This window comes from Phragmites australis, chromosome 23 (genome assembly GCF_958298935.1).
Source record: "Phragmites australis chromosome 23, lpPhrAust1.1, whole genome shotgun sequence".
Taxonomy (NCBI): Eukaryota; Viridiplantae; Streptophyta; class Magnoliopsida; order Poales; family Poaceae; genus Phragmites; species Phragmites australis.
The window spans coordinates 10874162-10900000 of record NC_084943.1 but is presented as its reverse complement, the minus strand read 5'-3'; positions in this window follow the sequence as shown (position 1 = coordinate 10900000).

Here is a 25839-nt window from a genome sequence, read left to right as displayed (position 1 = left end):
AATTTTAATTCAAAATTGGCTTAGGCTTTTTAGGTCAAACAAGTTAAAATGGATTGCACAAGAATTATAGAGTCCAACAAAATTTGTCCTAGAAATTTAAGGCTTGGAAATGTGTTCATTTGGATAAGACAAGGAGAAACCAAAGTATTGTCTGCTAGTCACTGTTTGTCATGGCCCCACTTTCATCCTCTCCCTCCTCTGTCTCGACCGGCAGCTTCAAGAGGGCAGCCACCACTTTTGTTGACGTTTGCAGCCGACTGGCCATGTCGCCTGCGACCAAGGCATCCATTGCCTTCAGCCGCCCTTATCCCCTCCCCTTGCGTTGCTATCTCTCTTCCTCTCTCACCTGCTCTCCCTTTGCTCTCTGTCACCCGACCAAGCAGCACTGAGCAGAGCACAGCCCGCCATCATGCCGCCTTGAACTCCGTTGAGCTCGAGCTCGATTCGACCGAGCCTGAGCTCCTTGAAGCAAGGAGGAAGGTTGCTGGAGCCCTCCCTGATCATATTGTTGCGTTTCCCAGCCCGATTGAAGCTCGCATCGTCGTCTTCTTCATCACCGACGCCTTCCTTCGCCCATCTGCTGTTGAGCCGCCACCATGTCGTCTCTCTGACCTAGCCAACTACGCGGTGAGCTTCATCTCGATCACCTCTTCCTTACACGTGTGTCCTTTTCTCTTCAGCCCATCGCCAGCGTGGTAGCCCACGGTGGCCGAGCTGCCACCGCCTGTGTGCGCTCGCTGCCGCCAGAATTGCAGCCAGGCCCATTGGCAACTAGCCCCGTTGTTGCGTTCACAATTGCACGTAGATGCTGTAGGGTTACTCGGTTGGGTCGATTGTGCCGCCATTTAGCTACTTGCCTCCGCTTGCTGTCGCTGGCCACTCCCCGGACCTCGCTATCTACCATGTGTGCCACCGGCGTGATCCCCGCATCATGCTGGTGCCACTTGCCGGCTGAGCTGCACCACCGTTTGCCGCTTGTGAGCTCGCCCGTACCGCCCGGTACTATGCCGCCCTACCTCCGGTCGACTTTGACCCGGGTCAGCCAGCCTCTATGGCTAGCGTCCCCTGGGTGAAAGAGGAATTTAGGCATTTAAATATTCAGTAAAATCAGAAAATGCTAAATAGAATATTGGTTCAACTATTAAATCAGCTGAAACTTGTAAAATGCATAGAAAATTGAATATAGCTCCAAAAATTGTGAAACCAATTTTGTTAGTTTTGTTTGTTAATGCTATACATGTTAAAAATACTAGGAGCCATGAAATATGTGTGGAGATTTCTTTGATTTATAAAATTTGTTTATAATTGGTAACTCCAAAATTGATGAAATCAATTTTGTTAATCTTATTATATTATATGCCCTGTTCATTAAAAATACTCACACTCATGTTAAACATAGTTAATTTTCTAATTTGAATTGATCTTGGTTTAAGCTTAATGAAATCAATAAATTGTTAAATTAAGGAAATCCTTAATGCTTAAAGCTCATGTCATGATACATTGCATCTCCACTTTGGTCATACATTGTGGAGAATATTTCATTGCATGACATCATACTTATTGCGATGCACTATCATCTTTATTTAGAAACCGACGCTTCAGAGTGTCACGTGGTTGAAACCACAAGCAAATAAGTAGAGTTTTGTGAGTGTTGCGTAGGAAGCGTCAGGCAGGCATCGGGCAAGCATCGATCATATCTCTCCTATATTTTTTGTGAATTGTTGGTCAATTTACTAGGTCTTGACATATGTCGTATATGCATGTTTTAGCAAGTCGATGTCGGTAATCGGGTAGATCCTATTCGTTGCATAGTACCTATCTTGACCAAGTTGTTAATCATGATCCTTGTAGCCTGGGAATAACGTATCATGGTCCAACTTAAAAATGATATGAGAATTGCTTAGCCTTTGCATAGGTCATTTGTAGAAGTCGAACGATGGATGTCACTGTCGTTCGTGAGCTACATGACTTTCCACTACTATTACAAAGGAATTATAAGCTGGGATGATGAGTTGGAAAAAAATGAGACGAGATGTGAGCGGGTGTCAGGGGCAGTTCATGAGAGGAGACTCGGGTGCCATAGACCGCTTGCATCGTTTAAACACTGTCCGTGGTGTCATTTGGATTAAGCACTTTCCATACTTACCACATGTCGATCTAATAGTAAGATAAGCTTATTATCATATGTCGTGCTAACACTTGACCTGTGGCCCTATGACGTGTAAGAAAAAGGATGAGAGATGCAAGATGGCGGGGGGCCGGAGGTGTTTGGGACACGCTCGCGGTAACCCCGTTGCTATAGGGGTATGTGCAAGTGGGTAGTTCCGGGTATGAGAAAGGTTATCTCGGGGTCCAAGAGGATGAAACTAAGTCGTGTCGATAAAGATGTAGCCCCTGCAGGGTGTAAGAACAATTCGAATTGCCGCGCTCTCGGTTATGAGCATGCTTATGTTCATTGGGTAACATCATAGAGTTTTGATTAGTTTGGAAAAAGGAATGGAAAGTATGTGGGCTTCTGGGAGAAGCATGTGCTGGAACTTTTAAGTTGAGCAAAGTTTACTTTATTGAAGTCTATGTTTATTGTTGGTTGATGCTAGTTGTTCATGTCATTAAATGTGCTATTTCGCTGAATCAAATTAACCTTGTGGATATTCTTTGCTATTCAACCAAATGCATTATCCTTGCAGTCAGTGATAGGTGTAGAGTGCCCGATCTTTCGGCGAGTGATGATAATTTCGATTAGTGGACGTCGACCCTCACGATCCGACTACGACGAGCAAGCCCGAAGCGCCAATGCAATCGCTGAACCAACTTCCGATGGATATTAACCTTGCGGTAAACAAGATCAACCTGATCACGAGGATCAATTCTTGCAAGCAATCGAAGAACGAGCAAGAATTAGAGGCGAGCAATCTGATGTATTGCACGAAGGTGGAGTTCTGAATTCACGTCGAAGGACGGATTGTAGCTAGGCTATCAATTAAACAAAACTCAAGTAAAATAGGGGGCGCAGCCCCTGGTTTTATAGGGTGGAAAAGAGGGGGCGCAGCCCCTAGGGCCGGCTAGGAGAGGGAGAGGCACGCACCCCTAGGGGCGCCCTCCTTTGGGCCGCCTTGGCCAGATTGGCCCAAGTTGGTCCACATCAGTCTTTAGGCCTTCTGTTGGTCAAACTGAGCTTCTGGGCCTTCATTCTTCAGCACCAAAACAATCTTTAATTCTCGTGCACGGGCCCGAGTCATTGGCCTAGCTGGTGGCGCCTGGATTGATGGAGATGGCGTGGGGACTTGGGCTGATGGAGATGGCACCTGGGCTGGAGTGGATGGCGTCTGGGCTGATATATAGGTGTCGATGTCCTCATCATCCTCCCCTTCTTGAAGTGAAGTCGTCCTCGACGGCAATTCATCATCCTCGCCCAAATATGGTTTCAAATCTGCAACATTAAAACTAGTGGAAACACCAAACTCCATGGGCAGATCAAGAACATAAGCATTATCATTAATTTTGGTTAGCACTTTAAAAGGACCAGCAGCACGAGGCATCAATTTCGAACGATGCAAAGTAGGAAAGCTATCTTTACGCAAATGCAACCAAACCAAATCACCAGGTTCAAAAGAAACATGTTTTCGACCTTTACTACCAGCAACTTGATACTTTTTATTAGCAACAGCAATGTTTTGTTGTGTTTCTTTATGCAATTGTTTCATGTGATCAATATGAGCAAGAGCATCAACATGTGGTTCATCTTCAACATCAATAACAAACAAATCAATAGGCGCCCTAGGAATATAGCCATAAACAACCTCAAAAGGACACATCTTAGTGGCAGAATGTGTAGCACGATTATAAGCAAATTCAACATGAGGTAAACAATCTTCCCAACGTCTCAAATTTTTATCTAGAACAGCTCTAAGCATAGCAGACAAAGTTCTATTTACTACCTCAGTTTGCCCATCAGTTTGAGGATGACAAGTAGTACTAAACAGCAGCTTAGTTCCCAATTTATTCCAAAGAGAACGCCAAAAGTGACTAAGAAATTTAGCATCACGATCAGAGACAATTGTTTTAGGAATTCCATGCAATCTAACAATCTCTCTAAAGAACAATTCAGCAACATTTGAGGCATCATCAGTTTTATGACAAGGTATAAAGTGAGCCATTTTAGAGAATCTATCAACGACCACAAAAATACTGTCCCTCCCCTTCTTAGTGCGAGGCAATCCCAAAACAAAATCCATCGAAATATCATGCCAAGGTGAAGAGGGAACAGGCAAGGGCATATACAAACCATGATTACCCAAACGAGACTTAGCTTTCTGACATGTAGTGCAACGTGCAACAAGGCGCTCAACATCACGGCGCATCCGTGGCCAAAAGAAGTGGTCGGACAACACCTCGTGTGTTTTGAAAACGCCGAAGTGACCCATCAGACCACCTCCATGCGCCTCCTGCAACAACAAAAGACGAACCGAGCTAGCTGGAATACACAGCTTGTTAGCACAAAACAGGAACCCATCCTGCATATGAAATTTGCCCCAAGGTTTGCCATCTTTACAGTGTAAAACAATGTCATGAAAATCAGCATCATTAACATATTGATCTTTCAAAGTTTGCAAACCAAAGATTTTAAAGTCTAATTGGGACAGCATCGTATAACGACGAGACAAAGCATCAGCAATCACATTTTCCTTCCCGTTTTTATGTTTGATGATGTACGGAAAAGACTCAATGAATTCGACCCACTTAGCATGACGACGGTTCAGATTAGTTTGGGTTCGAATATGTTTCAAAGCTTCATGATCAGAATGAATAATAAACTCGCGAGGCCATAGATAATGCTGCCATGTTTGCAAAGTTCGCACTAAAGCATAAAGTTCTTTATCATAAGTAGAATAATTAAGAGCAGCACCACTTAACTTCTCACTAAAATATGCAATGGGTTTATGATCTTGTAATAAAACAGCACCTAACCCAATTCCACTAGCATCACATTCCAATTCAAACACTTTATCAAAATTAGGCAATTGCAAGAGAGGAGCATGAGTTAACCGTTCCTTTAAAGTGTTGAAGGCTTCATCCTGTGGTGCGCCCCACTCAAATGGCGCACCCTTCTTGGTCAATTCGTGCAACGGTGCAGCGATGGTGCTAAAATCTTTCACAAAACGACGATAGAAACCTGCAAGACCAAGAAAACTGCGAACCTGTGTAACCGTCGTCGGTTGAGGCCAACTTTGAATGGCGTCCACCTTGCTGCCATCTACCTCAATTCCCTGTGAAGTGACAACATAGCCAAGAAACGAAACACGTTGCGTGCAAAAAGTGCATTTTTCCATGTTACCAAACAAGTGAGTAGCACGCAAAGCATCAAAAACAGCACGCAAATGATCTAAATGCTCATTCATGGATTTGCTGTATATAAGAATATCATCAAAATAAACAACAACAAATATTCCAATGAAAGGCCTAAGAACTTCATTCATTAAGCGCATAAAAGTGCTAGGAGCATTAGACAAACCAAACGGCATAACCAACCATTCATACAAGCCAAATTTTGTTTTAAATGTCGTTTTCCATTCATCTCCTAGTTTCATTCTAATCTGATGGTAACCACTACGCAAATCAACCTTAGAGAAAATTGTGGCACCACTAAGTTCATCAAGCATATCATCAAGGCGTGGTATAGGATATCGATAACGAATTGTAATATTGTTAATTGCACGACAATCGACACACATACGCCATGAACCATCTTTCTTAGGAACAAGCAAAACAGGAACCGAACAAGGACTAAGAGACTCACGAATGTAACCTTTGTCAAGCAACGCTTGGACTTGACGCTGAATTTCTTTCGTCTCTTCAGGATTTGTGCGGTACGGAGCGCGATTAGGAAGCTGTGCGCCTGGAATTAAATCAATTTGATGTTCTATGCCACGAATAGGAGGAAGACCCGGTGGCAATTCAGCGGGAAAGACATCTTTATATTCCTGCAAAAGGTTAGCAACAGCAGGAGGAATATGCAATGTAGGCGCCTCATCTAGTGAAACAAGCATACGAGAGCAAACGAGCGCATAACAAGGCAAATTAGCATCATGTAATTCATCAAAATCAGCACGTGTAGCAAGCAAGATAGGGTTATGCAATTTAATCTCAGGTTGAACAGGTGCAACAGGAGGTGATTTAATCAATTTTGCAGCTTTTGCCGCTCTAGCAATATCATCTTTTAGAACTTGTTCAGGTGTCATAGGATGAATAACAATTTTCTGACCCTTAAACAAGAAGGAATAATAATTGGAACGACCATGATGAACACTATCAACATCATATTGCCAAGGACGGCCAAGCAACAAAGAACATGCTTCCATTGGATATCATGGCCATTGGACATCACAATCCACAAAATCAGAATAGGCGCCAAGAGAAAAAGGAACACGTACCGAGCGCGTTACCTTTATTTTGCCGCCATCATTAAGCCACTGAACATGATAAGGATGTGGATGCTTCCTTGTTGGCAATGACAACTGCTCCACCAAGGTCGTACTAGCCAAATTGTTGCAACTGCCACCATCGATGATTATACGGACCGCTCGTTCTTGCACGACGCCTTTGATATGAAAAATGTTGTGGCGCTGATTCTTTTCGTCCTGAACGACCTGTGTACTAAGAACACGCTGCACAACAAGATTTGCATACCTGTCGGCGGCACTAGAGTCGACATGAAGCTCCGTATTATCTGCATGGTCAGTAGCAAGCATAGAATGTTGAACATCCTCAGAATCACTAGCGGAAGAATACTCACCGTCGTCACGAATCAGCATGGTCCGTTTGTTGGGGCAATCTCGAATTACATGACCAAACCCTTTGCAACGATGACACTGAATATCGCGAGCACGTCCAGATGACGGCGCGGGCTTGGCCGGAGGCGCGGTCGGCTTGGCCGACGAGTCGCGCGAAGGTGCGGTCGATGAAGAGGTCGACTCGCGCGGGGTGGAAGAGGAAGTAGGGGGCGTCGACCGTGGGGCTGGTGTAGGAGCCTTGCTCGAACCTGCAAAATGATTAGTGCGTGTCGAAGATCGCCGTCCCTGCACTTCGCGTTCAGCTTTACAAGCATATTCAAATAAGGTGGTCATGTCATCATAATCCTTATAATCAAGAATGTCCTGAATTTCACGGTTTAAACCACCTCTAAAACGAGCCATAGCAGCATCATCCTGTTCAACTAAACCACAGCGAATCATACCCTTTTGCAAAGCTTGATAATAATCCTCTACGGAAAGCGAACCTTGTTGAAAACGCTGCATTTGATTAAGCAAATCTCTAGCAAAATATGACGGCACAAAACGATGACGCATAGCAGCTTTTAATGCCGTCCAAGTGGCTGGAATATTATCAGGATATTTTTGTCTATACTCACGCCACCAAATTAAAGCAAATTCAGTAAATTCACTAATAGCAGCCTTAACTTGTAAATTAGCAGGAATATCATGGCAGGCAAATTTTTGTTCAACTTCTAATTCCCAATCAAGATAAGCAGCCGGATCATATTTGCTAGTAAAAGTAGGAATCTTAAATTTTATTTTGGCAAAAGAATCATTAATAGGAACACGTACCCTACGAGCACGACCACGACGATTGTCTTCATCTAGCTCGGTGTCGGCGCCGTAGTCACGTGCATTTTGCAACTCCGTGAGCTGTGTCGACATGGTCCGAAGCTGTGTCGTCATGGCCTCAAGACGAGTCGTGATCGACTCGAGCGTGGTGTGGGCAGCTGTATCAGCGAGGTCGAGCTGATCAAAACGCGCATTCGACGAAGTGATCGTAGAATCAAATCTCTCGTGCATCGTCTTCATGTCGTTTTTGAGCCCATCAACCTGCGCCTGGACATCCTGGAGGGAGAGCTCCTCCGACTGCGATCCTTTTTCTGTCATCGAAACACCAACAAAAACAACCACAAAAAAAAGATCCTACGACGAGAGGTGAGTAATGGATGAAAAAGCTCAATCAGAAAGCTGTTATCAACTCTTACCCATTCTTATCAAGCACGCAAGCGTGAACTGCAACCACAGGTAAAACCGGTGGAAGATTGGAGGAGCGATTGCGTGGTGAAACAAAAACCTGCTCGTAGTAGAAAATTTGTGGAGCTAGGAGGCTGCACTCAATCCAAGGGTTAGCACAATTCAAACAATAACTGCAAAGTTGAATAATAGTGCTAAACACGAACAGATGCTGCCGGCACAAGTGCGAAAGGCTAGTAAAAGGTGTAGGAACCGCCGGTGGAAAACTGATGGCCGATTGCCAGACGCGCCTGAAACCAAGGCGAGTGCGATCTTTCCAACAAACCAACGAGCAAAACGGAGTGGTAATCGGTCAAGATAAACAACCCCTTTTTCTTTTTCTTTTTTTTTTCTTCTTCAGGGGAACGTAAAATCTGAATATATGAACAAAGAGACCTCAAAAGAGCAATTGATGACACACACTTTTTTTTTTGTAGACTCTCTCTCTCTCTCTCTCTAGAGTAGGGTCAAAATTTGAGCTGGTTTGTGCTTGTCGCGGCGGATCTGGACGAGCAAAGGACGCGGCGCGACCGGGTAGGAAACGGCCGGATCGCGTGGCGCGGCAAACGGAACCGAACAGGACTCTCGCGCGCGGTAGCCAAAACGAGCTGGACTCTTGCGCGCGTCAAGAGACCGTGGCACACACGGCAGGGAAGATTGGGGCGGCTAGAACAGATGGAGAGAAAGACACGAGTAACCAGCAACAATTGAACGCGTAAGCACAAAAAAAAACTCAACAATGCAGATTATTGAAAGAAAGTGCAAGGCGCAAAGGGTGCTGGGACAAAGATCTAACCTAATTTTTTTTTTTTTTGGTTTATGTGGACTAGGATGAACGAAAAACACACGATAAACTCACCGAGAAAACCTGGAATCTGATACCACTTGATAGGTGTAGAGTGCCCGATCTTTCGGCGAGTGATGATAATTTCGATTAGTGGACGTCGACCCTCACGATCCGACTACGACGAGCAAGCCCGAAGCGCCAATGCAATCACTGAACCAACTTCCGATGGATATTAACCTTGCGGTAAACAAGATCAACCTGATCACGAGGATCAATTCTTGCAAGCAATCGAAGAACGAGCAAGAATTAGAGGCGAGCAATCTGATGTATTGCACGAAGGTGGAGTTCTGAATTCACGTCGAAGGATGGATTGTAGCTAGGCTATCAATTAAACAAAACTCAAGTAAAATAGGGGGCGCAGCCCCTGGTTTTATAGGGTGGAAAAGAGGGGGCGCAGCCCCTAGGGCCGGCTAGGAGAGGGAGAGGCACGCACCCCTAGGGGCGCCCTCCTTTGGGCCGCCTTGGCCAGATTGGCCCAAGTTGGTCCACATCAGTCTTTAGGCCTTCTGTTGGTCAAACTGAGCTTCTGGGCCTTCATTCTTCAGCACCAAAACAATCTTTAATTCTCGTGCACGGGCCCGAGTCATTGGCCTAGCTGGTGGCGCCTGGATTGATGGAGATGGCGTGGGGACTTGGGCTGATGGAGATGGCACCTGGGCTGGAGTGGATGGCGTCTGGGCTGATATATAGGTGTCGATGTCCTCATCAGTCAGGATAGTATATACCTATATTGTGTAAATCTTGTGAGTACCTTAGTACTCGGAGTGCTGTCCTTAAGTTGATGCTGGTAACGATGAACTCATTTACGAGTACTTTTATCCCGCTGATGCTGGAGATGGCCAGGTGTAGAGATCGAATGTTTGAGGTAGTCCCGGTGGTGCCTTATGGGCAATGGTGCCACTAGTCTTTTGTTTTATCAATATCTTTCTGTTGCATATGAAAACTCTGATTTAAGTAGAAACAGGAACTCAGAACATGGTATGTAAAAAATGTTAAAACTTTTGTACTCTATTCGTATCTTATGATAAAACTATGTTGTAAACAGTATATGCTGTGATCTTTGCCTTTGTTGAGTATATATCGAGACTACCGGAATTACCACCATTTTAATCGACTTAATTGTGGATTAAACCGAGTGTAATTTGGATAGGTTTTACAAGCATCCACCAAGAATATTGCTCCCCTTTGAGTCACCAAGACTCAAGTACTCCCTTATGATTGCCACTTCTCCATCTCCAGATTGGCGGGTATCAAAACAAGTACATCACTCTTCTCGAGGCTTCCAAAAGAACCCCAAGAGCTCAACGAGACACATCACCAAAGACTGGCTAGGTGTTGCCAACCACCAAGAGTAACAAGCCAATAGCTTCACTTGACCAAGATCAAGCCTAAACTTAAGCTAGATGCACACTTGCTATTCTCTAAGCACTAATGATGTCCTTAATCTTCAATTAGGGACTTTGCAAATCACTCTAGTGCTTTCTCTTTCTTCTTGATGACACACATAGTGTATGAGCTCTTCTAGGCTATAAGAGATTGAAGTGAGATCGAGTGAGAGGGTAGATATAGGCTAGAGTTCCAAATCTAGCCGTTGCCTAAACACCCACACTTTCTGTGAATGCTAGAAGGTCCGGCGTGCACCGGCTCACACACGCCGAACCATCCGGTGTGTACCTTTTTCAAACACTACCAATGTCAGCTGTCAAAAGCTGTTACTGCTCTGAAATGCTTTGGCGAAGTCTCTGTTTCACACGTCGGACCATCTGGTGGGTTCAACCATGAAAACTAGACGATGAAACCCTCTCTGCAAAAATTACTACGGTGAAGCCATTGATATTACACTGGACCGTCCGGCGTGTTGTACTTTATCTTCTTGAGAAATTTCACATCTCCTGAAAATGCTCTAGCATCTTTATCCTTAACGCTGGACCATCCGGTGTGTTGACTTGAAATTGCCCTTCTTTGTCAAAACACTCCGATGTGTTCAATCTGCTAATCGTCGGACCATCCAGTGTATGCAAATTTAGCTGAACTCGTCCAATTCAACCATCTTGAGTTCTAACTTCTCGACAACTCATCCATGGTTTTCTCTGAGCTGCCTAGTGCTAGAATTTTACAAGTGTGCATCAACCATGTCTAAACTCACCTAGGTTAAACTACTACTCTTAGACCCTCTTTATAGTACGGTCAAAAGATTATAAAATAGAACATATACTACTCTAAGTGTCCTTCATCTTCTTGTGACACTTAGAACTAGAAAATCGTTCATGATGCTCATGTCATTTGATCATCTATAGAAACGCTTTAGGGACCAAGAATACGCTATCTTCATTGTGAACTAAATTTTTTATACCTTCAAAACAAACTTGTTAGTCACAATGATACGATTATTATTAATCACCAAAACACTTACCACTTACCTAGGGACCTAGATGCTACAATCTCCCTGTTTTTGGTGATTGATGACAACACAAATAATAAGATAAAGATGAATTGAAGTACACCCTATCACACTATGCAATTAACGGCATAGAAAAATAAAGGAAGAGAAAGCCTAGCCTAGCACTAGAACAACCTATCATGCTAGTTGAATATGAAATAAACTGAGCACAAAAGGAAACACAATGTGATGACAAAAGAAACACATAAAGAGAGAGCCAAATATCCTGTCATTACATCAAAATCCAATAAGATCCAACAATCCAAACCTAACTACCCAAGATCTCCCTGAAACTAAGACTCCCCTAACACGGTCTCCCCCTATCACTAGATTATATCCCCCTTTGGCATCTAAGCACCAAAAGGAGACAATTAGACATCCAGGGCTGGAGAAGATGAATGAGCTAGTGACGAAGGGCGGATCTCAAACTGTGATCTAGAGAAGGAATCAGAGCTAGAAGGACTATGACCTTGGGTGGCTACTTCCTGGTCGCTCTGACTCTGCACTACCCAAAGAGTAGAGTCTGTCTCGTCAACGCTAGCTGTGCAACTGCTGGAGGTGGCCTGACTGATTGCTGCTAAGCAGGGACTATCAGCTGTGGAGAGTCCTCAAAGCTGAGAGGTCCAGTGATCAAAGGTGTCATCAATAGAGTAAACACTGGCCTCTGAGAAGTCCCAACAGGCTGAGAAAAGACTCTGGTGGAGAAGAGTGCTGAGAACGGGAAGCCTGACACCGGAGTACCCAAAAGACTGCTGACACTGCCTAGGAGAGGACTTGGGGCTGCTAGAGATGCAGCTGGCAGCTAAAGGCCTGTAGACTGGAATAAAGATCCTAAACAACCAGAGATGAAAGTGAACATCCTGTCATTGTTCACTTTGTAGGACTGAAGAGCTGCAAACATAGTCTATTGTTGCTACTGCATAGACTGCATGAGCGCCATCTACTACTCCTGCTGATGCGCAAGATATGTCTGAAGTTTTGCTTGAGCCTCCTCATGACGTCTCTACGTCTTGGCCTAAATGGCAAGGGTCTGAACTTGAATGGCCTGCTCCTAATGCAATTGTTGAAGTATGATGGTCAACTCTGAAGGTGGTGTAGCAGGAGCTACTGGAGGTGTCGTCTTAGGTATTGAAAGCTGTGGTACTACCTAAGAAGATCCTCCTGCCTTGGAGCCGTGAGACCTGGCGACTAGCGGGAAGTACTCCACGTTATCTGAGTCTGAGTTGCTGTCAATGTCAAAGATGGCATGAGGTAACTCTACCTTGTCATCAGCTAGGGCCTGGTCATAGCAGCTGCTCTCTCTCGCTCGTCAACTAGAATTTGCTTCTAAATCTGAAACATGGCACGCTGACCACGACATCTGTTTGAAGGTGCAATAGGTGAATACTGTCCGAAGTGAGTGGGAGACTGCTTATAGGTCTAGAGGAACTCAGGGTACCTGATTGAGTGAGCAAGAATGTATGATATGAAGTGTGCAGACGATTGCTACCAAAACATAGTCACCTTGTCAGCTATCACATCCTCCATCTCACATAGGATCAAACCTACTATGTCAAACTGCTGGTGAGTGAGGATGGAGAGGATCAGCCACTGCTTTGAACTAGTGATTGACATTGCATAACCAATCCTAGGTAACAAACACTGTCTCATGGCCATATGAATAGTCTTCGCCTCAGGTGGGAGCATGTCTGGCAAACAAGGTGAACCTAGGATGAAGGGTTGTCTCAACAAAGGCCAGATCTCATCATCTTTCGGAAAGATGCCTCCAAGAAGAGCACAACATGGGGGTGCAGCGTCTAGGTGAACAACCTAGTGAAGGTACCTGGCACTCGCCTGAACCCCTAGTTCTGACAAGATGTTTGTCTTGTAGAGTCTGAACTGCTCTCCTAAAACATAAATTGAATGTAGTCCCTCTCCTATGAGATCCAAACTGTGGCATAGAAAACTCTAAGCTACTCCTCAACATATATGTCCACATCCGTGAGCAGAGTTGATAATCCAGGGAAGACATAAAAGTACTGTCTCATGTTAACTCCTCCTGCAGCCAACTGCATGTAATGCCAGTTGAGTGTCTTGTACTCGCTCAGACTGACGTTCTTACCCAAGTAAGATGCATGAAAGCTCTCCTGCAGAATGGTCCAGAACCTAGAATTTACCCCCTCATCTCTCTGCGGAGTAAACCACTCTCCATCTGGCACAAACCTCAGCATCTTGATCTTTGGTCACTTGAAGGACATCAAGTCACGCAAACTGATCTCACCCTGTGCTGGAGGCTGCTCTGACTATCGCTACTCCTCCTGAGGTTGCTCCTCCTCCTCTGTCTTTGGCTCCTGACGAGCCCTCTTACGGCTACCTGACTGTCACACCCAGTTTTAACGGACAAAACCAAGTGTGGCTTATGTGTACCCAGGAAGTTCAACAAAATAAGGACATCACAGGTGAAGTAACAAAAGCAATACTTTTAACTTACAACCATTTAACTCTTACATTAAATACTTCACCTAAACAACCTATTAGTTAAATGACAGCAACTAAACGATGGCAGTAGAATAGAAGCATTGGCGATCAAGCAACTCCACAGGCATCGACCGGAAGACATGCTCCTAGTACACTAAGTTGTCATCTTGAAAGTCTTCAAAGTCTTCCACTGAGCAAGATATGTATTGTGGGAGATAGCATGGCGAGCACATGGAGTACTCAGCAAGTGTGGGAAATGCGAGTACATGGCTAACACTTGGTATATTTGCATAAATGCGAGTAAAGAAAATAGTAGTGTAATTCAAAAGTATTAAGTAGTTATTAAGTGAATATAACCCAACAACCCAACAACTAGACATTACCTAATGCTAACCACCTTACAAACCATAACCATGCAACCATCACCCGTATAACCAAACTATAGCCAAACCATTACCAAGACCAACTAATCATATGAGGATCCAAATCTCCCATAACTGTGGGCATGACTGTTATAACAGTTTTACATTTTACAGAGGTTGTCCAACTTTTAGCCACGAGTTTGCCGTGTTTGCAAGACACTTAACACATGCTAGTGGTGTGCCGCTAGGAGAATCACTACGAAGCATGACCCATCAATTATGTCCTGATACTCCAACGAATGCCAGCCAGGTATCTAATCGATATGCTAGGCCTTACCTATATCTGCCTCGTGTATGGTATGGTATTTCTTGGGTTGTCACTCCACGAACCAGCCCTTATATGTGACACTTGGGAGAAGACTATCCAACAGGGAAATAACCAACAAAACCTGACACCTTTTCTTGGAACGTATCCACAAGCCTACCACATGAACCACTATTATCAAACAAACTCCTTGCCCAAGTCCTAGGGTTCCATGTTACTAAATAAGTTCATCATCATCATTTCATATGTCCACTAAACATGTATATGACACTTCCCCAACATTCCAAAAGCATGGCTAAGCAATTCTACCCAAGAGACTCATATAAACTATTACTTAGGCTTCAAGGAATCTAAAGGAAGAACTAAGTAAACCCTAATATAGGTGACTACCTATCAAGTTGATAGACATTGCATGCAATTTTGTAAAACAAAACATTTAACACATAGGTTCAAGATGATCAAGGACACTTGCCTTCTCTTTGCAGCTACTCAGTGTACTCTATGTCTTGACATTCCTCAAACTGATCTGGGACGTTGTCTAATCACACAATTACCGGCAAAGCACACAAATAAAACATACTAATAACAATACTAAAACTAAATAACAATAAGATAAAACCTATCTAGAAAGATAGAGCTTTGAAAAACGAATCTAACGACACAAGAATCGCTTAAAACAGAGCTACAATGAAAAAGTTATGAGGCTTTTACTAAACAGGGGCTTTTTGCAAAACTACATTAATTATTAGGATTATCAGAATTATTTTTATACTAGAAATCCTATTTAACTACGCAAGCGCTGATTGGGCTGACACGCCATCGCTACTGCTGATGTGGCGCTGAGGTGGCTGACACATGGCATGCTGACGATGCAAAGCTGCTGACTGGGATTAAGGGAGAGACATGGCGACTTCTTACTGGCCGGCAAAGGGGTATCTGCTTGATCTAATCATGGCCATGCGATCTTAAATGGATGGCTGAGGGAGGTTGGGCAACCGAAGGAGATCAGGCCGGCGGCAACCAAGCGGGACACGATGGTGCACATGCCGGAGATTCGCCGGAACCTCGTCGCTGGTCACGAGACGCGATGGCGAGTGGCAGGTCATGGAGAGAAGGACACGGGGAACTCAGTTGAGGGATTACCATGGTTGATGAGGCTCGGGAAGAGGGTCAGCGATAAACGAGTCGGCGGAGGAGTTCAGGAGCTCAACGAGGAAGGTTCTCTAGTAGTCGGGGAACCAAGGTGACGGTGGGTTGAACTTCGGTAGTCGACGGTGGAGCTCGAGGGTGGCTCAGGCTGGGAAAAGCGGCACTGGAGTTGACTCGTGTTTTGACGATTTTGGGACGAGATGAGATCAGGGAGTGGACGGGGATATAAGCGGGTCAAGGGCTTTAGGGGGCGCTAGGACTCTAGGCGGCAGCGGAGTTCATCTCAGACACGGCGGCGGTGGCGTCCTACTTGGAGACGAAAGGCGCAGGCGTGGGGAAGAAGGCGAAAATGGCTAGGGTGCGTTCGACAAGCGGCTGAGCGGTCTGACTTAGAGGCGAGCTGGGCTGGGGAGTCGGTCGGCTCGGGTGCGACCTAGGCGGAAAGGGAAAGGCAGGAGAGGAGGAAAGGATGGGCTGGCTGGCGGGTTGGGCCAGAGAGAGAGGGGAGGGTGGGAGAGAGGGTTCGACTGGGTTAGGTTTAGGTTTTGGGTTTTTCCTTTATCCTTTTGTATTCTACTTCTATTTTCCTTTTGTATTGCTATTCTAAAGCAAAACAATTCCGAATAAAAGCCAACAAAAACCAAATAAACCCACATGCCTATTTCCAGCATGAATGCATTGAAACAAAATATATCCTAAGTCAAAATTGGATTTGGTTTTAGAAAATAGGTTTTATCCTATTCTATTTGTTTAAACCCTAATTACTTCTAGGAAAATTTTAAGATATTGATAAATTTGAAAATTAGGGTGTTACACTGACTGGTCGGAAGGCGTCGAGCCCAACCCCGTGGCAGAACAAGTGCGGGTGGACAGACGTGGCGGAGAACTGTCTCTAATCTGATTACCATGCTGAGTCTCAGATGCATCTGCAGCAGCTATCGCTCGATCCCATTCCTTTTGTGCCTTTGTCTTCTTCTTCTTCGGCTCTGCCTTGCACTTGTCATGGTGCTCACAACCCATCTAACAAATCATACATGAAAGCATCAGGTTTAAGAAATTTGAATGAATTTGACCCAAATTTGAATCCTAAGCAACAATTCGATGTGAATTTGGATGAACATGCTACGGGTTCAAGTTTGCAACACTAGACATTGATCAGTTTCAAAGGATTTATCTTTAGATTGAATAAATTGATCAAATTTGAGTGAATTTTAGGACAAATTTGCTTGATTTTCAAGAAATTGGAATCTAGGGCATGAAATTGAGGAACCAACCAGAGAGAACCTCACAATGAAGAAGAGAGGATGATGAAGATACCGAAGGTGAGGAAGAAATGGTGGTCAGTGGCACTGGTGGTGGAGCTAGGGCACAGAACAAGCGGTGGCTTTGGGTGGCACAGCTCTGGGCGAGGACAGTGGAGGCGGTGTGATGTTGGGGTGGAGCAGAGATGAGATGATGCAGTGTGGAGTGGCGTAGAGCAGCGGTTGGACGGTGACGAGTGCTGGGCGGTAGCGTCTGAGTTGGTGAGAGGCATAGGTGGCGGCACGATAGGTCAAAACGATGGTACGGTGCCGAGCCCAAAAGCTTATATGATAGGTGGGATCCACGAAAATGTGAGCGCTGGATGATCTGCGAAAAACCACTAAGCGCCTGAGAGACACACATGACTAAAATTTCCAGAGAGCATGCAGAACTGAGCCAAAACCAATTTTCAAATGCCGAATTATTCGCTAAAAATTGCACTGAATGCCAGACCTTTTCTGAGTAAAAACTAATTTCTGAACGCTGAAAGGTCCGGTGATCGAAAATTTGCATGTGCCGGACTACTTTCCAAAACATCTGAGAGGAATCCATTGTCTTGAGCACTGGAAGGTCTGGTGAAGATCTGTGAGCATACGCTAGACCTTTTTCCAAGGAAACAATAGAACATACTGAACACAAGCGCCAGATGATCCGCTGAGAAGAAAGAAAAGAGCGGCAGACCATCCAGTGAGAAGAAAAACTTTCTGCTGAACTAAAATCTGTCACTGAGTCCAAACTTCAAATCACATAACAAAAACACATGTTTGGACCAGTTTGAGTGAATACCTTACCCTCTCAAACACTCATTTACAAATATTTGCCCAAAAAGGCTATAGCATACATACTTTTCAAAATAGGCAATAAGAAACATAAAGAAAGGAGGGAGAAAACTCCAAGGAAATTTATGAGCCATATTGCCTATGAACTCAAAGATTAAGTCTTTAAATTCACTAGGACATGACTCAATATGTACTAAGCACAAACATCTTTTTAATCACACTTATAGAGGTGTATGTCCACATTGAGAGCGAACAACAATCTCAAAGGATGATATCCTCCTTTATGACCTTTCTACCGTCAATGCACATGCAATGCAAAATAAGTGCATGAATTTAAACATGAGTACAAGTTATATAAAATGTGAATGCATAGCATAAAATAATCTATCTTGTCATATTACTTCCCTCTCAAGCTTCTTCAAGGGGAACCCAACAACATGCCTTGAGTGAAACTCGAGGACCACCAACTCAAGCACAACCCATGTTCACCACTATCTTGAGAAGGTTAGGTAAGCACCTATCATGAATGCATCTATGTAACAAGACATCACATGACGTTAGAAGCATCTATCTCGTTTGAACTCGCTTCGCAATCTACAAAATGTGGCTTCATCTAGAGGTTTTGTGAAGATATCCGCCAATTGATCTTCCGACCTTACACTACTAAGAGAGATATTATTTTTAGCCATATGATCTCTAAGAAAGTGATGATGGATATACTTGTGCTTTGTGTGGAGTGTTGAATGGGATTTTTTGCAAGTTTTATGGCACTCTCGTTGTCACAAAGGAGTGGAACTTTCTCTAGACGAACACCAAAGTCTAACAGGATTTGCTTCATGTAGAGGATTTGAGCACAACATGCTTTAGCGGCTATATGTTTGTCTTCCACGGTAGACAAGGTCACATAATTTTTCCTTTTAGAACACCATGAAACTAGGGACTGCCCTAGCAAGTGGCACCCACCCGAAATACTCTTACAATCCATACGACATCTGGCGAAGTCCGAATCTGAGTATCTCAAGAGTAAGAAACTAGCACCTTTGGGGTGCCACAAGCCTATGCTAGGTGTATGCTTTAGGTATCTAAGGATCTTCTTAACCACACTAAGACGCGACTCCTTAGGGTTAGCTTGAAAATGAGCAAACATGCATACACTACACATAATATCGGGGCTAGATGCGGTAAGGTAAAGTGACCCAATAATAAAACAATAAAGCTTTTGGTCAACTAATTTACCCATTTAATCTATGTCAAGATGTCCATTTGTAGGTATGAGAGTCTTGATTGGCTTGCTATCATCCATCTTGGACTTCTTGAGAATGTCCTTCATGTACTTCTCTTGATGGATGAAAGTCACTTCGTTCAATTGCTTTATTTGAAATCCAAGGAAGTAGTTGAGCTCTCTAATCATCGACATCTCGAATTCCATAGATATCATGTCAACAAATACCTTGTAAAACTCTTTATTAGTTGAACCAAATATTATATATCATCAATATAGATTTGACACAAGAAAAGCTCATTATCGATGATCTTTATGAACAATGTAGTTTCCACCCTCCTGATCTTGAATCCTTGGTTGATAAAGAAGTCACATAGGTGTTCATACCAAGCTCTTGGGGCTTGCTTGAGTCCATAAAGCACCTTGTGCAACCTATAAATAAGATTAGAATATCTATGATCTTTGAAACCGGGGGGTTGTTCAACATAAATGAGTACATTGATAAAGCCATTTAAGAATGCACTCTTCATATCTATTTGATAAAGCTGTTATGATGTGAAGCAAATGAAAGGAGGATACAAAATGGCTTCAATCCTTGCCACTGGAGCAAATATTTCACCAAAATTCAACCCTTCAACTTATGCAAATCCTTGCACAATGAGTCATGCCTTGTTGCGTACCACCACACTATGTTCATCTTGCTTGTTGCAGAAGACCCACTTGGTTCCAATCATGTTCTTATCTTGAGGTATTTATTCAAGAATCCATACTTTATTGCGGGTGAAGTTGTTGAGTTCTTCTTGCATAGCAATCACCCAATCCGGATCCTTAAGAGCCTCATCAACAGATGTGGGTTCCAATCATGTTCTTATCTTGAGGTATATATTCAAGAATCCATACTTCATTGCGAGTGAAGTTGTTGAGTTCTTCTTACATAGCAATCACCCAATCCGGATCCTTAAGAGCCTCATCAACATATGTGGGTTTCAAACAAGAAACAAACGAGTAATGCTTCTCGAGTTCTTGATTCCTCGAGCGCTTTGATTTGACGGATTTCTCAAGTAGGAAGAGTCTTTGGAGCTGATTTTTCTGAGTCTTTTGGTTCTTCTCGATACTTATTTGCTCAACCCTCTTCTAGGCTTTGGATGTGGCATAGGAGACTAGGGCATATGAGTTTTGATTTGCTTTCTCATTTGAGTGCCCTAGGCTTGATCCGAGGATTTCCTAAACTCAAGTTTGAGAAAACCTTGTTTGTGCTCTTTGTTGGTATGGCATATGGTTGCCGCCTCTCACCCACCAGTTAATCTAGTGATGACTGAACGATCGGGAGAACTTCTACATGTAGACACTGTTGGTCCTTCCCAGGTTTGTTCGGCTGGTGCAAAGTGGTATGTACTTGTCATTGTTGATGACTTTTCTCACTACTCTTGGATGTTCTTTCTTGCGAGTAAGGATGAAGTGTTCTCACACTTTCCAAGCTTAGCTTTGAGATTTTTCAAGAAACTCCCCGATACATTGAAAGCAATTCACAGTGATAATGGCACCGAGCTCAAAAACTATTTCTTTAATGCTTTCTGCCTTGAACATGGCATTGAGCATAAATTTTCTGCTCCATACGTTCCTCAGTAGAATGGCATGGTTGAAAGAAAGAATCGCACTTTAATGGAGATGGCTAGGACGGTGCTCGATGAGTAGAGGACTCCAAGAAAGTTTTGGGTTGAGGCTATTAGCACCTCTTGCTATATCTCCAATTGGATTTTCTTGTGCTCAATCTTGAATTTGACTTCTTATGAGTTGCGCTTTGGGAGGAAGCCGAAGGTTTCTCACTTGAGAGTTTTCGGCTGTCGGTGCTTCATCCTAAAGCGTTGCAACCTTAAGTTCAAGTCATGCTCTTCCAACGGGATTCTCTTGGGGTATTCTCTTTGTCGTTATTCTTACAGGGTTTATGATCTTGATACTAACACCATCATGGAATCTTGTGATGTGACTTTTGATAAATCAACCCCTTGTGATTGTTCTGCTTTTGAGTGTGCAAGTGACAAAGAGATTAGTGAAAGCATATTGGTAGATGGCAACCTTCAAGCTCTCGGTGATGAAGAGGATGATCCACTACTTCCTTCCATCACACCTGGTCCTGAGCTAGCTCCTGCTTCTTCTACACCGTCAGAGGGTCCTGCAACCTCTACTTCCACTTCAACTGCTTTTGAGCTTGCACCAACTACATTTGAAGGGGAGGTGGTCTCACAACACGAGGCTCCTTTGCACATTCAGTGGATACATCCCCCTCAACAGATTATTGGTGACCTTGGTGAGAGAGGGTAACAAGATCCAAATCTGCTCATCATGCTCATTTCACTGATTTTGCATTCGTTGCTTCTTTTGAGCCCCATAATGTTGGACACCCTCTTTTTGATTCAAATTGGGTCAGTGCCAAATTTTGAGAGAAACCAAGTTTGGGTCCTTGTAGAGCCATCCCCAAATGTTCACACCATAAGCACCAAATGGGTTTTCAAAAACAAACAAGGGGAGGATGGGTCTGTAGTGAGAAACAAGGCTAGACTTGAGGCTTAAGATTTCACTCAAATATAGGAGATAGACTTTGGAGAGACGTTTGCACCAGTAGCTAGACTAAAAGCCATTAGCATCCTCCTTGCTTTTTCAACATCCCAAAGTTTCAAGTTATACCAAATGGATGTCAAAAGTGCATTCCTAAATGGGTTCATAGAGGAAGAGGTCTATGTCAAGCAACCCCTAGCTTTGGGCACCTCAAATACCCACATAGAGTATACAAGCTTCAGAAAGTTTTATATGGGCTTAAGCAGTCATCTAGAGCTTGGTATGATAGGTTTAAGTCCCTCTTGTTAGAACATGAGTATGTGATGGGATCGGTTGATAAAACTTTGTTCAACTTTAGTCATGGCAATGATTTTTTACTTGTTCAAATATACGTGGATGATATCATTTTTGGTTGCTCTTCTCATGCTCTTGTGGCCAAGTTTGCAGAAGCTATGAGCAGGGAATTTGAGATATCGGTAATGGGTGAACTCAACTTCTTCCTTGAACTACAAATCAAGTAATGCAAGCAAGGTACATTCATCCACCAGATAAACTACACCAAGGATTTGTTGAAGAAGTGCAACATGAGCGATGGGAAGCTCTTTTCGCGACACTGATAGCTACCTCAACCATGATTGATCTGAATGCAAATAGAGAGGAGGTAGACCAATGCAAGTACAGGAGCATGATTATCTCCCTCCTGTACATGACGGTGACAAGACTCAACATCAACTTCACCATCTGCTTGTGTGCCCACTTTCAAGCATCACCAAGGACATCTTACCGCCAAGTGGTAAAGAACATATTGAGGTATCTCAAACACACCCTTGAGTATGGTTTTTGGTTTTCTGCATCTTCTTCTCTCTCTTTGTGGTTTTTTAGATGCGGATTTTGCTGGTTCTAGAATTGATAGAAAAAGTACATCCGATACTTGTCATTTCTTGGGTACTTCTCTTTTGTGTTGGCCTTACTCACAGATAGTCTAGTGTTACGCAGTCAACTATTGAAGCTGAGCATGTTGTTGCCACTACCTATTGTTCTCATATTTTGTGGATGTTTGCTACCTTGAGTGATTTTAGGTTAGACTTCAAGAGTGTGCCACTTTTGTGTCACAACACCAGTGCCATTAGCTTAAACAATAACCCAGTTCAACACCCAGAATCAAACACATAGATGTGAGATTCCACTTCTTGCGAGACCATAATGGGAAGATAGATATTGACTTGAGATACATAGATATCCAACACCAGCTTGCCGACATCTTTATCAAGCTTCTAGATGCAACAAAATTTGCCTATTTAAGGGGAGAACTTGGAGTTTGCCATCCCTATAGCATTGTGTGAGGGGGAGTTGTAGCTATACATACTCTATCTCACTTTTTTTGCATTTATATTGTGTATCATCTTGTAAGATAATCATAGTAGTTGAACTTTGACTTGTATGTTGCCAGACTTAAATTTGGACTAAGTTGAGTAGTTGTGTGGAGCAATCTTTTGAACTTAGGCTCCTCTTGATGCTTTGACATGAATCATTCCAAGCAAGCTTGCTTTCCTAAATATGAAACTTGGCAACTTTATGAATCATGTAGACTATGAAATGCTACATTCTTGATCACTATGTTTTTAATTTTTGGCTTAGTCAATGCTTGTGTTAAGACTAGTTGGATGAATATCTTGCTCTAAACTTCTTGGTTCAAGATAGTGGATTGGGGAATATTGTATTATGTTTTCTATCTTCATCAAATATTTAGCTCCTGATGGAACCTTGTGGAAACATGTGTTCCTTGTGTCGCAAAGACACTACTTGACTTGATCTAAGTGAAAAATCGATAATTTATGCAATTTAAATACTTTTGAGCAATCAAGTTTCTTGTGTTAAAATATGATCCAATATGGTTATCTTGATGCTTCATGTGATTTGCCAAAGAAGTAAGCCTATGGTTCCTAAAGTCAACTTGAGGATAATATGAATCACAAAGAAATGTTCCTAAATGATCAACTTTATTTTAATCACTTGATCTAACTAAGTCTTGGTTTCATATGTGAGCTTTGCAAAGCCTACTGTCATGAATACATGCTTGCAAAGTTTGTGATTAAAGTTTGCTAGTTTCTTGATGCTTGTATTGCCTTTGCACAAGTGGATGTTTATGTGGTGGTCACTTTTAACATGATTCAGCTACTTGAACTTAAATGCGCTAACAATTCTTTAGGATTAGCTTGTAAAGTATCATGCTCTTATATCACTGTCTATTTTTGAGCCTTGTTGCGATTGTGAGCTCCACATTCTACCCTTTAATGTTTCTACCTTGTGCAAATGCTTTGTGGTATACTTATAAAAGCTCATTAGGTTTGCATATTCATGCACTTCATGGCGTTTTTGACCCTTGATGTTTGCATTTCCAAAGGGGGAGAAACTTATGCACTAAATTACAAAGAAGAAGAATCTTGCATAATGAAAACTGTACATTCATCAAGGGGGAGCTTTTGCATATTTGGCTTGTCTCTGCCTCCCTTCGAGCTTTTACGATCCTTCTTATACCAAGTGACATCTTTTGTTTTTTCTTGAGTTTTTGGTCACTAGGATGAGCTTTTCTTGTTGAACTTCTTCAAACCAAAATTTTTGGGCTTTGAGGGTTGTCAATGCACTCATTAAGGGGGAGATTGAGAAACCAAGTTGAAATATGATTTGGTTTATATATGACGAGTCTCAATAATCTACAACAACAATAACATTAGCAATATGACTCCAAGCCAAGTTCTCGGTATGATCACCGCTTATGAGATGACTATGAACATGGAGGTTGAAGCCTCCTCCTCATTCGGTGCCAAGAACCTTGCACTCACAAGCAAGAAAGCTTCATGCCCACAAATGAAGATGAGAAGGCAAGAGCAAGAGTCAAGCTCAAGCGAATATGATGGTGATGAAGATGAAGAGAGCGATGAAGAAGACGAGCAAAGCACCTCAAGAGATTAAGAAATGAATCCCAAGATCGCCAAGCTCATCTCAAGATTGGAGAATAACCTCAAGACGATCAACACTAAGATTGACCATCCAATCTCCATGAAAAACTTGATCAACGCAATTGATCATATCAAAAGAGAGGAGAAGACTAAGAACAAAAGGGAGACAAGGGGTAAAGACAAAGCATTTGCAAGCATAGGAAGATGGGTGAGTGAAGATGAAGATTCAAGCTCAAGTGACGAGAGTTTCATCAAAGTCGTCATCACGCAAGTGCTTTATGGCCAAAGGTGTGGAAAACGATGTAAGTAATGATGAATTCTAAAAAGACCAGTGACGTCCAAAGAGGGCGGGTGAATTAAGACACTTAAACATATATCAATTTCTATCTAAATGCGCTCCAGGTTCATCTAGTGTGTCTACTCTACTGTCCAAAGGTTTGCAACTTATAGCCAATCCTAACAAACCACTCTATGAAAGTAAACATGCAAGGTATATTGCAAGATGTAAATGCAGAAACATAAAGATGGTAGAAAGAACAAACTCTGCAGAAGGAATTTTTATCTCATAGTATTGATGGCATAAAAGCCACCGCTAGTCCACATTGGAGCAGCCACCTAAGCTATAGCCCCCGGACAGCACCCGATCACGGCCCTTGAGCCACCTAGGCCTCAAGTAGGTTGAGCCACTAAGCCACCAAGGCAAGGCCTCACCACAAGCCTCTCTTCCGGTCACTTGCTGACATCTTCACTACGGAGCTTGAGCCACCAAGGCAAGTGTATTCACGTCCCCGTACAAGTGTCTTGTCACTTCTCCACACCATGTCGGAGGGTCAACAAGTATGAACCACCAAGGCTCACGGTGTCGGCGAGTCACCAAGACTCCAAGGTGCTGGCGTATCACTTGGTACAATGTAGGATCACTCCTTGATCCCCTCTCTAGGCAACAACACCTAGCAACAACTCCCTCTAGTCGTATTAGCACTAATTACTTTCTAATCATGTGCTTAAATGCCTTGGATGATCACTTTTAGCACTTTGGTGGCTTGGATGTCTTCTCAAGTGTCTCTGAGATTCTCTAGATTCCAGCCACTCAAATGGCCAAATGGAGAGGTATTTATAGCCTCAACCCTGTGAACTAGCCGTTGCTCCAACGGTCACATTTTGTTGTACTCACTGTAAGGTCCGACGAGCGCAACATTACAAGCCGTTGGAACTCCACTTTCGTTCTTGTGAACTCCAGAAGGTCCGACGTGATGTCCTCTTTGAACACTGGAACATCCTACAGGCAAACGAAGCCAATCAAACCATCTTACAACCCTTCTGGAAAAAATAGCTCGGCATGTTCATTTTGCGAATGCTAGAACATCCAGCGTGTATTAGACCCTATTTTGA